Here is a 12,089-nt window from a genome sequence, read left to right as displayed (position 1 = left end):
CTGAGAACCTGGAAGTCTTATAATCATAGAGTTGGCAGAGGACATACAGGCCGTCTGGTTCAACCCACCTGCTTAATGCAGGATGAGCCTAAAGCAACCAGGAAACGTATCTGTCCAGCTGCTGCTTGAAGACTGCCAGTGAGGGAGAGCTCACCATCTCCTTGGACAGCTGAATCCACTGCTGAATTACTCTATGAAAATTTATTTTCCTGATACCTTGCCAATACTGTTCTACATTCAGTTTAAACCCATTACTGTGGGTCCTGCCCTCTGCTGCCAACAAGAATCTTTCCCTCCAAGTGACAATCTTTCAAATATTTAAAGAGAGCAATCATTTCCCCTCTCAGCCTCCTCTCCTCCTAGCTGAACATTCCCCAGAGAGTGGCTGTCAATGGTATTTCAGCAGAGTGGAGGGAGTAGGGGGACTCCTCATTAAATTGGTGGATGTCACCAAATTCGGAGGAGTAGTGAACACCCCAGAAGAGATAGATTTGAACAAGATCTGAACATGCTGGAAAAGTGGGCAAATGAGAACAAGATGCAGTTCAATAAGGAGAAGTGCAGAGTTCTACATCTGGGTCACAAAAATGAGAAGCAGGCATACTGGATGGGAGATACACCTCTGGGGAGCAGTGTGTGTGACCATGAACTTGGGGTACTCGTAGACTGTAAGATAAATATGAGCAGGCAGTGTGATGCAGAGGTAAAGAAGGCAAATGCAGTCTTGTGCTGTATCAACAGAGGCATCACATCAAAATCACCAGGTGTCATAGTCCCACTGTGTACCGCATTGGTCAGACCCCACCTGGAGTCCTGGGTGCAGTTCTGGAGGCCTCACTTCAAAAAGGACATGGACAAAATTGAGAGGGTTCAGAGGAGAACATCGACAATAATTCATGGACTGGGAACCAGGCCCGATCAGGAAAGGCTGAGGGACTTGGGAATGTTCAGGCTGGAGAAGGGGAGGTTGACAGGGGACAGGATTGCTGTCTTTAAATATTTGAAAGATTTTCCCTTGGAGGAGGGCAGGAAAAGTTTTGTGTTGGCAGCAGAGGACAGGACCCGCAGTAATGGGTTTAAACTACATCAAGAACAATATATGCTAGATATCAGGAAAAAAATGTTCACAGAATAGTTCAGCAGTGGGATTGGCTGCCTAAGGAGGGGGTGAGCTCCCCCTCACTGGCAGTCTTCAAGCAGTGGCTGGAGAGATACTTATTCTGGATTAGGCTGATCCTGCATTGAGCAGGGGGTTGGACTAGATGGGCTGTATGGCCCCTTCCAACTTTAGGATTCTATGAGAACCCAGTTTCCTTTATATGATATGAAAATAAAAAGTGGAAGGCAGTATTAATAAGTAGTAGAGGAAATTCTTCTCAAATGCTGCCTTCGTACCTCCCACCCCCAAAGTGGTGACTGGCATTTCCCTGGGCATGCAAGAAAGGAGCACAAGGGCCAAGCATCTACACAATCCCTTCTACCCACTCTATGTTCATGGAATCAGCAGTTCTGTCAGATGGCTATCTAGCCTCTGCTTAAAAACGTCCACCTCCCAAAAAACCAACCAACGGGATATACATGAATCACAAGAGTGATAGTGCAGGCAGCCAAAAACAGTTGAGTTGGTTATGCTGTGAAATTTTTGCTATGCCTCTATATCAGCCGTCCGCAAGCTTTCGGCCGCTGCAGACCGCTGCTCCGGAGTGGGGAGAGAGAGCGGCCCGGGGCTCCGCGGCTCCCCCTCCCGGCCCCGAAGCGAGAAGCTCGCCAGGCTGCAAGCAAATCGGCCGCTAAAGCTAAAGCGGCCGATTAGCTTGCGGCTCAGCAAGCTTCTCTTCCCTCCCCTCCCGAAACAAGAAGCTTGCCAAACCGTGAGCTAATCGGCCGCTTTGGCGGCCGATTTGCTCGCGGCCTGGCGAGCTTCTCGCTTCGGGGGGGAGGGAAGAAGGAGCCGCAGCCCGGCACCAAGGCCTTCGCGGCCCAGCACCAGGCCGCGGCCTGACACCGGGCCGCAGCCCGCGGGTTGGGGGCCACTGCTCTAAATGACTCCAGAGATCTGCAAATGAAATAACAGAGGCCAGTAATCAGCCTTTGTTTTCTCTCCATCTCTGACACCCGTAGCCAGCTAACCAGCCAACAAATTTAAGTATAAAGTACAGATGTAATAAAGTCTGACTGCCGAACATACGAAGGTGGATGCTATAATAATTAGTTGATGCTGCCTCTTGCTGCTTCCAGCTGCTACTTACTGGCTGATGCCACTGATTGTTACCCGAAGTGGAAGAAGCTAGTTTTACAGTCATAATCTGAGCAACTAAGAACCAATGGCAAATATATCTGTTTGCACCTATTGCTATAGGATGTTGTATAGCTGCAGCATGGCAGTGTGTGATCAGAGCACTCTTTCCTACTTGGTTCAACAATCATCTGACAAGCACACAACTTATCTTCCCTACCTTATATGCATTAGGGCAGGGGTAATCAACCTGTGGTCCTCCAGATGTTCATGGACTACAATTCCCATGAGCCCCTGCCAGCGTTTGCTGGCAGGGACTCATGGGGATTGTAGTCCATGAACATCTGGAGGAACACAGGTTGACTAACCCTGCATTAGGGTACAGAATGTGTAGTATGGTACACATATCCCAGAGATCTGTGGCCATTGACAGCCAGCATGTTGTAGTAGTTAAAGAGCAGTGGACACTAATTTGGAGAACCAGATTTGAACCCCCACTCCTCCATGTGCAGCCAGCTGGATGGCTTTGGGCTAGTCCGTTCTCTTACAGCGGTTCTCGCAGAACAGTTCTGTCAGAGCTCTCTCAGCCCCACCTACCTCACGAGGTGTCTGTTGTGGGGAGAAGAAGAAAGGTTTGTTTGTAAGCTGCTTTGGGCCTCCTTCAGGTAGTGAAAATCAGGGTATACAAAACCAGCTCTTCTTCTTTGTATATTTAATCAATGTGAAGAGCACATGGGGGGAACTAATAAAGAGGTCCCTGCTGTAATTTCTTTCTTCAGATTCACTGTTCAATGCACGTCAGTCTTGCCTGCCTTTGCCTGGGACAGATCTACTGAAGAGAGGTGCAGTTCTCTGGATGTTTAAACCAAAATGTATATTCAATACATTTCATGTCAGTTCATGTAATAATGGTTATGTGACAATAGATGGCGCTGTTTGCATTGATTTGTAGAATGGATTCTTCAGCAAGCTGTGTGGGAAGAATGTTAGCAAGAATGCAAGAACAATTACCAAAATGAAAGGCAGGGAAAAAAATTAAACCAGTCAACTTGACAGAAGCAGGAAAAAATGGAGATGGCATCTAAGGAGACTTAGAGATCATTCTGACTGTTTTTTTTTTTAAGGAAGCCTTGCTTGTATGCCAGGTCTAAAGAGGATTTTTTGCCTAATATAAAGGTAAAGGTATCCCCTGTGCAAGCACCTAGTCATGTCTGACCCTTCAGGTGATGCCCTCTAGCGTTTTCTTGGCAGACTCAATACGGGGTGGTTTTCCATTCCCTCCCCCAGTCATTACCGTTTTACCCCGCAGCTGAGCCGGCTGCTGGGATCGAACTCCCAGCCTCATGGACATAGCTTCAGACAGCATGTCTGCTGCTTACCACTCTGCACCACAAGAGGCTCTTGCCTAATATTTACATCTATATTTCTATACTGCAAGCCCCCACATAGCCCTGAAGCATCTCCAGAGTATCTGCATCCTTGCTGGGAAACGGACATGTCAGCAATACGTAGTTACACAAATCCAAAGAAAAGCAGATTTACATCTATTCTTCCCACTGGAATTGGTGGGCCACCTTATAGTGGCAAAGGAATGTATTAAACAGGATGTCTATATTCATATGAAATGGCGGGGGAGGGAGATGTGTTTGTCCTTTCAACGGTCATCTTAAAACTCAGGAGTTAGCTGTAAACTTCCTAGGAAACTTGCATTTTTGTAACATACAAGTTCAGTGTGAATTTTTGCCTGATATTTGTTCCTTACGTACTGCTGCTAATGGCCCTTCTTTTGTTTTCAATCCATTTTCCTGATTCCATACATATCCCCCACCATTTGGTCCATGAAAATGAACAAGAATTAAGATTCTGCGAAAGATCCAGGCCAATCCTGTGTGTACTTACTTGGAAGGAAGTCCCCACTGAATTCAATAGGACTTCTCAGGAGTCCAACATCGTCACCTTAACAATTGATTGTACGGGTTTTCTTTTAAAAAGGAGGGTTCTGTCTTGTTCACATAGGATGCTAATGGTGTTTCAGCAACACACTCTCGTCTATGAAATTTTTTTCTCTGAAAAGGATGGCTAGTTAGTATCAAGCTGTATCAAGTGGAGTATCGTGTCCAGATCATGGGAGGCGATGGTATCACTTTGCTCTGGTTTGGCCTCACTTGGAGTACTGTGTTCCGTTTTGGGCACCCCAGCTGAAGAGGGATGTAGACAAACTGGAGCATGTCCAGAGAAGGGCAACAAAAGATGGTTAGGGGTTTGGAGACCAAGACGTATGAAGAAAGGTTGGGGGAACTTGGTCTGTTTATCGTGGGGAGGAGACGACTGAGAGGGGATCTGATAACCATCTTCAAGTATTTAAAAGGCTGCCACGTAGAGGATGGAGCAGAGTTGTTCTCTCTTGCCACGGAGGGATGGACCAGAACCAATGGGATGAAATTAATTCAAAAGAAATTCCATCTAAACATCAGGAAGAAATTCCTGAAAGTTAGAGCGGTTCCTCGGTGGAACAGGCTTCCTTGAGAGGTGGTAGGTTCTCCATCTTTGAACATTTTTAAACAGAGGCTGGATAGCCATCTGTCGGAGAGTCTCGTTCTGTGAAGGTTCAAGGGGTGGCAGGTGACAGTGTCAGCGATAGGGTTGTGGGTGTCCTGCATGGTGCAGGGGGTTGGACTAGATGACCCAGGAGATCCCTTCCAACTCTATGATTCTAATATAACTCTCTAATACCAGATATTAGTCAACTCAGAACTCTGCATAAAGCTTTAACCCGCAACCCCCTCCTTTCTTTGTTGATGTTACTTGATTCCATAGCTGTGTAGACAGCGATGTAGCCTGCGCCAACAGCAAAATGCTTTAGGAATGGCTGACAGTGAGTTATAATGGAGTGTTACCCATTCCTGGAGCCCAGTGATGACATGCATATTGGTGCATGATCTAGAATTAACACTGAGGGAAGCCATGTGAGAAATATATATAAATCTACCTGCTGAAATCCAGCAGCATTTGTGTCTGGCCTGCTAGCTCAACTGTTTTCAGATCACTGCTTAAATTTATTCGTAGTTACTGCAGTGGCATGAAATAACCACACAGAATGTTGGCTGATTCCCCCCCCTCCCCTGTAAGATTGTCTAGGAAACAGTTTTTCCTGCTCAGGGTCAGAGAGATGGATGGAACCTTACTTATTTTGTGGATGCAGACCATACCCCATCACAAAGGCCTCTGTTGCTATCCAAGTATTTGGATGTGTGTGCATGATGCACAGATTCAGCAATGGTGCAAGCCATCCATCTTGCATCAGCTCCCCCCTCCCTTTAGTTTGGGTAGCTGATGCTTTGGGAAGGAATTGAAAGCCCTGATTTCCCCATTCAACAACCCTAAGCCTGTCAATTTGGAAGACGATCTGGATTCCGAGTGCTGGCAGAACTGCCCTTCAGAAATTATGCTGAGTCGTTAGAAACGCTGTCAAGCCGGCCAAGGAGAGCTTTAACCCTATTGCTGCTGGCAAGAACTGGCACTGCAGTGGGTGTGCACAGCGCCTCCATTCCGGGCTAATTGTGCAATGCTGCATTTCACAAAGGCTGCCACCTTGCCCCAGCATGACTGCAACCACGGCTCCTGTGCCCTCCTACCAGGTATTCGTCTTGAGTTTTTTCTCATTCATTTTCCTATTGCCAAATTTCAGTGAGCTTTGACTTGTAAAAATCTGATTTTTCTTGGTTCAGGTTAATGCTACTGCATGATGTTACGGCAACGTGAAGGTCATGAAAAATCTCATTCGGACATTTGAGTCAGATCCACTTAGGGCTCAGGGACTCTGCACACTTGTTTAGAAGTAAATTTAATGGAAGCCAATGGGACTTACTTGCAAGTAAATATACATTTTTAAAGAGGGAAAGAGTCCAGCCTTCAGCCTCACCGGGCAGTCTTTCAGTGGATCTGCATTGCATTATGCCTGTATTTAACATAACATTGCACAGATGGGATTTACAGGGGAGTAAATCACGCTGGTTTAAATAGGATTTAATTCCAGGCAAATTTGCATATGTGGTTAGTAAAGATTGCAGGAGTCCGTTCACAGCCCTCTGATGTTACTCTAAACAGCTGGCCTTAAATAACCCTGGACCAGGTAGGCAAGGTGAGTGTCAAAACTCATGATTTCATGAGGCTGAAAAACAGACAACACAATTGAGGATGAACCCAAGTAGCATACCTTTCAGCATATCTTTGCTACATTTGCTAAAGGCTCCAGAGGGTCTGATGTGTTTTACTTTAGAAAGAGGGCTAAACATGGGATCTGTAATGCTGAAGATGGACAGCCAAGAAATTCCTATGGATGGGTTATGGTAGAATGGGACACACAGTAAAGGAAAGGGGAAAAAAGAATGCTAAGTTAGCAAGAATAGATTCACGTGTCTCATAGCAGCAAAGTGACATCCACATGTTGGGTCTCAAATTTGCCAGTATTTGGATGCAAAAATATGTTCAACTGTCCCATCTGACCTGGTGCACAGAATGGATATTGTTTTTATATTCAAACATATTAAGAATCAGAGTGCACTGAAGAAGGGTGTAGTGGTTAAGAACAGGGGCTTCTAATCTGGAGAGTCGGGTTTGATTCCCCACTCCTCCACATGCATCTAGCTGTTGTTATAATTGTTAGATTTATTCCCTGCCACTCCCAGAACTGGCTTGTGGCGGGTTACAAAGTCTTAAAAACCCCATTAAAACCCCAATTAAAAAAAACAACAACACATAAAATGCCAACATGGCGGAAAACCCACTCCCAACCCCCACTATTAAAGTGGGGAGGGGAAGGAGGTAAGATGCAATAATCATACCTGGAAGGAGGGCATAGATCTACCTCATTGACCCCAGCCTCAACCATAGACCTGGTGGAAGAGCTCTGTTTTACAGGCCCTGCGGAATGCTGTAAGCTCCCGCAGGGCCCATAGCTCACCTGGGAGCTCATTCCATCAGGTTGGGGCCAGGACTGAAAAGGCCCTGGCTGAGGCTAGGCGCACTTCCCTGGGGCTGGGAACGACCAATAAATTTTCACCCACAGAGCGTACAGCCCTGAGGGAGGCATAGGGTGTTAGGCGATCCCACAGGTTGTGGGGAGAGGATGGGAAGGCGACTGTAAGCTGCTTTGAGACTCCTTCGAATAATGTAAAGCGGGGTATAAAAAATCAACTCTTCTTACCCCCATTCTCCGATAACATTTACTTTGTTCAAACCACTTATTAATTCATTTCACTCAAGTACTTATCAATTCATGAAGTTAATGAGACAATGGGAATAACAGAAAGCATGCCTTGAAAATGGAGGTTCCTTTTAAACTTTTTTGTTTGTTTTTAATCGATTACTGGTTTATCAGTAAGCAAAGTGTTAAGACAAGTGCCAACATCCTTCTGTTTTGGGCAGAATAATCCACTGTGCCAATCCTTCGCAAGCCTAACCCATTCCTCTTTCATTGTGACCTGCCCTCCTCCCCCTCTTGCCCACTGCTGTGTGAGCAAAAAAAGCCATGGACTGATCAAAGCCAGTGGAAGGAGGAAAGAGAATACACGGGAAGTGTGGGAATAAATAGGCCTTTTCAAATGAAAGGAGGGGGAACCAAACAGGAAAAAGTTCTCGAGTGCTAAAGAAGGTGAGCCAACATCAGCGAGGTCTAAAACTTTCAGTGAAAGGCAGCCTCAAATATTTTACATGTATTTTTTCAGAAGATGGTTTCTTTTGGAATGGATGTCAGCTAGTTGAGTCTTCCACTGAGAGTTCTAAGCTGCCCATAACTGTTACTTGTTTCTTCTCTTGAAGTGTCCATCTGTCCAAAAGGTAATATTATTTATTTATTATTTATTTATTGTGTTTATATACCGCCTCCCCCTGACGCTCAGGGTGATTTACATAAAACATAGGAAACAGTAGATGGAACTCAGCTTTTCACAATAACAATAATATTAAACTATAAAAAAGGTAACAGAGCATAATGCAAACAGGTCCATGTTTGCAAGGTTGGTGTTAAATCCGTGGGTTCAGTGGTGGATACCAGTAGTGATTTGAGCTCTTTATTAAGACACCAGCATGGTACGAAGAACTGAACTGACCGCCTCCCCCTCCAACAAAAAAACAACAACTTATATATACAAGCAAACAATGGATCTTTCTGCCAGTGCATGCTATTGGTCGGATTCAAATGGGTAGCTGTGTTGGTCTGAAGCAGCTCAATAAAATCAGAGTCCAGCAGCACCTTTAAGACCAACAAAGATTTATTCAGGGTGTGAGCTTTTGAGAGCAAGCACTCTTCCTCAGACTATGAACTCCTTACTGGATCTGGCAGGACATAGCCGCTCATTGGTCAATTGCATTGTAAGCAAATCAAAATTCAAAAACCTTTAATGGCATATAAAACATCATAAGAACAAGGGTAATTCATAATTATAATTAATTGATAAAAATTACATAGTCTAGATAAACAATAAAAGAAAAGAAAATAAGCAGTAACCAACAGTAGATTCCTCCAGAATGTCCAGCATTGTAAGCTACGATCCTGTCTCAGGCCTCAAGCTTGGTCCTTGGCAGGTCAACACACACAACAGTTGGGTTGCTAGCTCCGGTGTTTGGAAAGACCTGGAGATTTTGGGGGAGGAAGCTGAGCAGGGCAGGATTTACAGAGAAGAGGGACTTTAATGCCATTGAGCAGAGGAAGCCACTGCGACTCTCCAGATGTCCATGGACGATAATTAGCAAGAGTCCGAGCCAGGGTAATTGTAGTCCAAGGAGATGTAGAGAGCTACAGCCACTGCCATGGAATCTACCTTCTAAAGCAGCCATTTCCTCCAGGGAAACTGATCTCTGCTATAACTTGGATATTGGCAACCCTATTGCAAAGTGCTTATATGCATCTTTCATTCATCACAACAACCCTGTAAAGTAGGTTGGGCTGAGAGATAGCAAAGCCCCCAAACTGTCCAGAATAAGGATCTGAGGTCTAAACACTACTCAGTGCTGGGTTTTGTGCCTTGCAAAATCATCTGCAAAAGAAGAGACTGTTCGGTTTTTGGCTTTTTAAATTGGGGGGGCAGAGAAAGGCAGCGGGAACATCTTTAAAGATATTAGGAGATTGAGTAATAGTTTTTTGTAACATTTCCCGTGACCAATATTCTTTAAACAGAATGGGGAATGGGATATTTCTGAGTGCAGGAAGATCCAAAGAAGCCTAAAATTAGTTATGCATACCCAAGGAGCCTTTTGTTTCTTAGATGTGCCACAGAAAAACTACTTTTGGATTGGATGGAGGAGGTTTGGGAAAGCATGCTGTGATTGGGGAATTTAGGTTTGTTTGGGGATGGGGGAGTGGCCTGCCTAAGTTTTTGAGAGTAGGTAAAATACTTAATTAGATCCTGGTTGTAGAAACTTTCCAAGGCAAAACTATCGCTTGTCTCAAAAGGGAGAGGCCCGTGCTGACCAGCTGTGCATGTGTAATAGAAATATTCTAACAGTATATCAGAATAGACCATCCAGTGTTTTTAACAGGCCGGGAAAAAGCAGTTCTGTATCTAAGCAGCCATTTAGTGAGCATATGCCACAATTCTTAGAAATGTGTCTGTGTGTACAATAAAATCAGAGTCCAGTAGCACCTTTAAGACCAACAAAGATTTATTCAAGGCGTGAGCTTTCGAGTGCAAGCACTCTTCCTCAGACCATCATGACGGTGGGAATATATAAGCAAAAGTTAATCCTGTTACATTAGTAAACTGGACTCTAATTTTATTGTGCTACTTCAGACCAACACGGCTACTCATTTGAATGTGTCTCTGGGTGTTAGATATTCAGAATGAAATCATACATATCAATATCTCGGTCTGCATGGTGGCAATTTGCATGTGGTTAAGTGGTTACAGTGTCGGATTAGGAACTGGCACGCCAGGTTCGAATCTCAGCTCTGTCACAGAAGGGGCTGTCACAGACTCACTGCCTAATCTACTCCACAGGGTTGTTGTGAGATAAAATGGGCCCCCATTGGAGAGAAAGGCAGAGTATAAAGAAAGGAAATAAACAGAAACACAAAGAGTGCACTGGTGATTTTGAAATTGGGAGACTGCGTGTCATGGTAACTTTCCCCCCTAGAGCCCCAACGCCTTGCTGAATATAAATGCCAGCATGGAAACAATCATATTATCTGTTTGTTCCACATGTCCTCCTCGCTTCAAGAATTATCAGGGTGATGCGGGATGCTAACCAAGAGAAAGCCACAATCATGAGACATGGGTTACATAGGACTGTTCAGCAGAAAGGGTTTAGAATCAGGGTGTGAATCATGTTTTGTGCAATGTATTAATAAAATGTCCCAGATCCAGGTCTTAAAAGTTAATTCTGGCTCTTAATGAGCTGCACACTTCTACAAACATGTGAGAAACAACACTTGCCCATGTTGTGCAATGCTGCAGTCACAGTCCCATGCGAAACTGTCCCTCCCTTTCCATGAACCAGATTTTTAAACAAGGCATTCAAGCTATAATTCAAAAATACTGAAAGAATTTAAAAAATACCGTAGTCAAATGCTCGTTGAATTTGGACTACATTTCGTTTGGAACTGCTGATTCTTTAGAACAATGACAAATTGCACCAGGCTTTTCCAACCAGGGCTTTGTGAAACCCTGGGATTTCTCGGTGGCCCAGGAAGGGTTTCCCAAATAGGTGGGAGTTCATTAATTTGTAATGTATTTTTAAATTTGTTAAATATTTATCAGGTGATATGACCATATATGGTCATGTCACCCCTCCCCAAATGGCCAATGATGGGCCTGGAGGGGGTGGGGAGGGGAGGGGTCCCAAGTTAGCAGGTACATAGCTATACTTCCCAACTGTATTCTGCATGATTGCACCACTTCTGGGGTCTCTTGAAGCCTGAAGAATGTTTCAGGGGTTTCTCAGTGGCAAAAAAAGTTGAGAAAGGCTGGATTACACCATACATCATGAACATTTATTTGATTAAAATGTAATTTAAACATTTTATGCCTGATAAAATATTGTATGCCTGCACTGATAAGGAAGTTCTACCCTGCCCTGGGGAACTCTGGGTTAAATTACACAAACAGAAAAAGCTCATACTCCTATGTGCCCCTTTTACACACTGGATATGATGTTGTCTTATATAATCTAAACACTGGTCTCAGTATTTTCTGCATGTATCCAGATTGGCAGCAGTTCTTAAGCACAGAAAGATCCTTCCCTATAGGCAAGAACCTTCTAACTGGGCATGGCAGATGCTAGGCTTTGGAATTTCTGAATACAAAGGAGATTCTGTACCCCTGAGCCTCCGTTGACCAACCTTAAAGAACTGGCATCATCATACAATTTGCAGCTTTATTTCACTTGTGTGTTGCCTCAAGCAGGACTTGAGAAGTGGAACAGAAATTCCCTAACTAAACTCACTTCATCAGATGCATAGGAGTGTAAATCCATGACGGCTGACTTATATAAGCAACAGAAAACAGGGGAGGGGGGATGTCACAAAGATAGATTGATTCAAAACAAGCTGCAATTCCAAAATCCACTCCCTAACCATATACATTTTTCTATAGCTTATAAAATTCTACCTGGTGGATTGACAGTTTTATGCATTTGAGGCAAAGAGATCTGACATACATCTGTTAGACTTTAAGGTGCCACTAAACGCCTGTTTTGTTATCTTAAGCAGAATCTTACCCTTCTGAACCTATTGGCTTTGACAGACTTGGAAGGATGCCACTGTTTGTACGGTGCTGTTTGACACTACTGGACTGGTTTATTATCTCATGTTAGGGTTATTTTGAAAAGCAAAAATGAGGCTCTATTTCCTGACTGC

General features: G+C 44.3%; 1 protein-coding gene across 2 annotated transcripts in view; it reads left to right on the top strand.

The window, feature by feature from the left end:
* Nucleotides 1–5,750: 5,750 nt before the first annotated feature.
* LUZP1 (leucine zipper protein 1) overlaps nucleotides 5,751–12,089 on the top strand; it is an 87,102-nt gene continuing 80,763 nt past the window's right edge. The window contains exons 1-2 of one of the 2 annotated variants that reach the window (XM_077337094.1): nucleotides 5,814–5,874; nucleotides 7,963–8,074. The gene's annotated coding sequence lies outside the window, so the exon portion shown is untranslated. Of the gene's footprint in view, nucleotides 5,875–7,962; nucleotides 8,075–12,089 lie in introns of both variants that reach the window. The other variant, XM_077337093.1, reaches the window with a different exon arrangement.

Source organism: Paroedura picta, chromosome 5 (genome assembly GCF_049243985.1).
Source record: "Paroedura picta isolate Pp20150507F chromosome 5, Ppicta_v3.0, whole genome shotgun sequence".
NCBI lineage: Eukaryota > Metazoa > Chordata > Lepidosauria > Squamata > Gekkonidae > Paroedura > Paroedura picta.
This window is presented reverse-complemented; position numbering and strand designations above follow the sequence as displayed.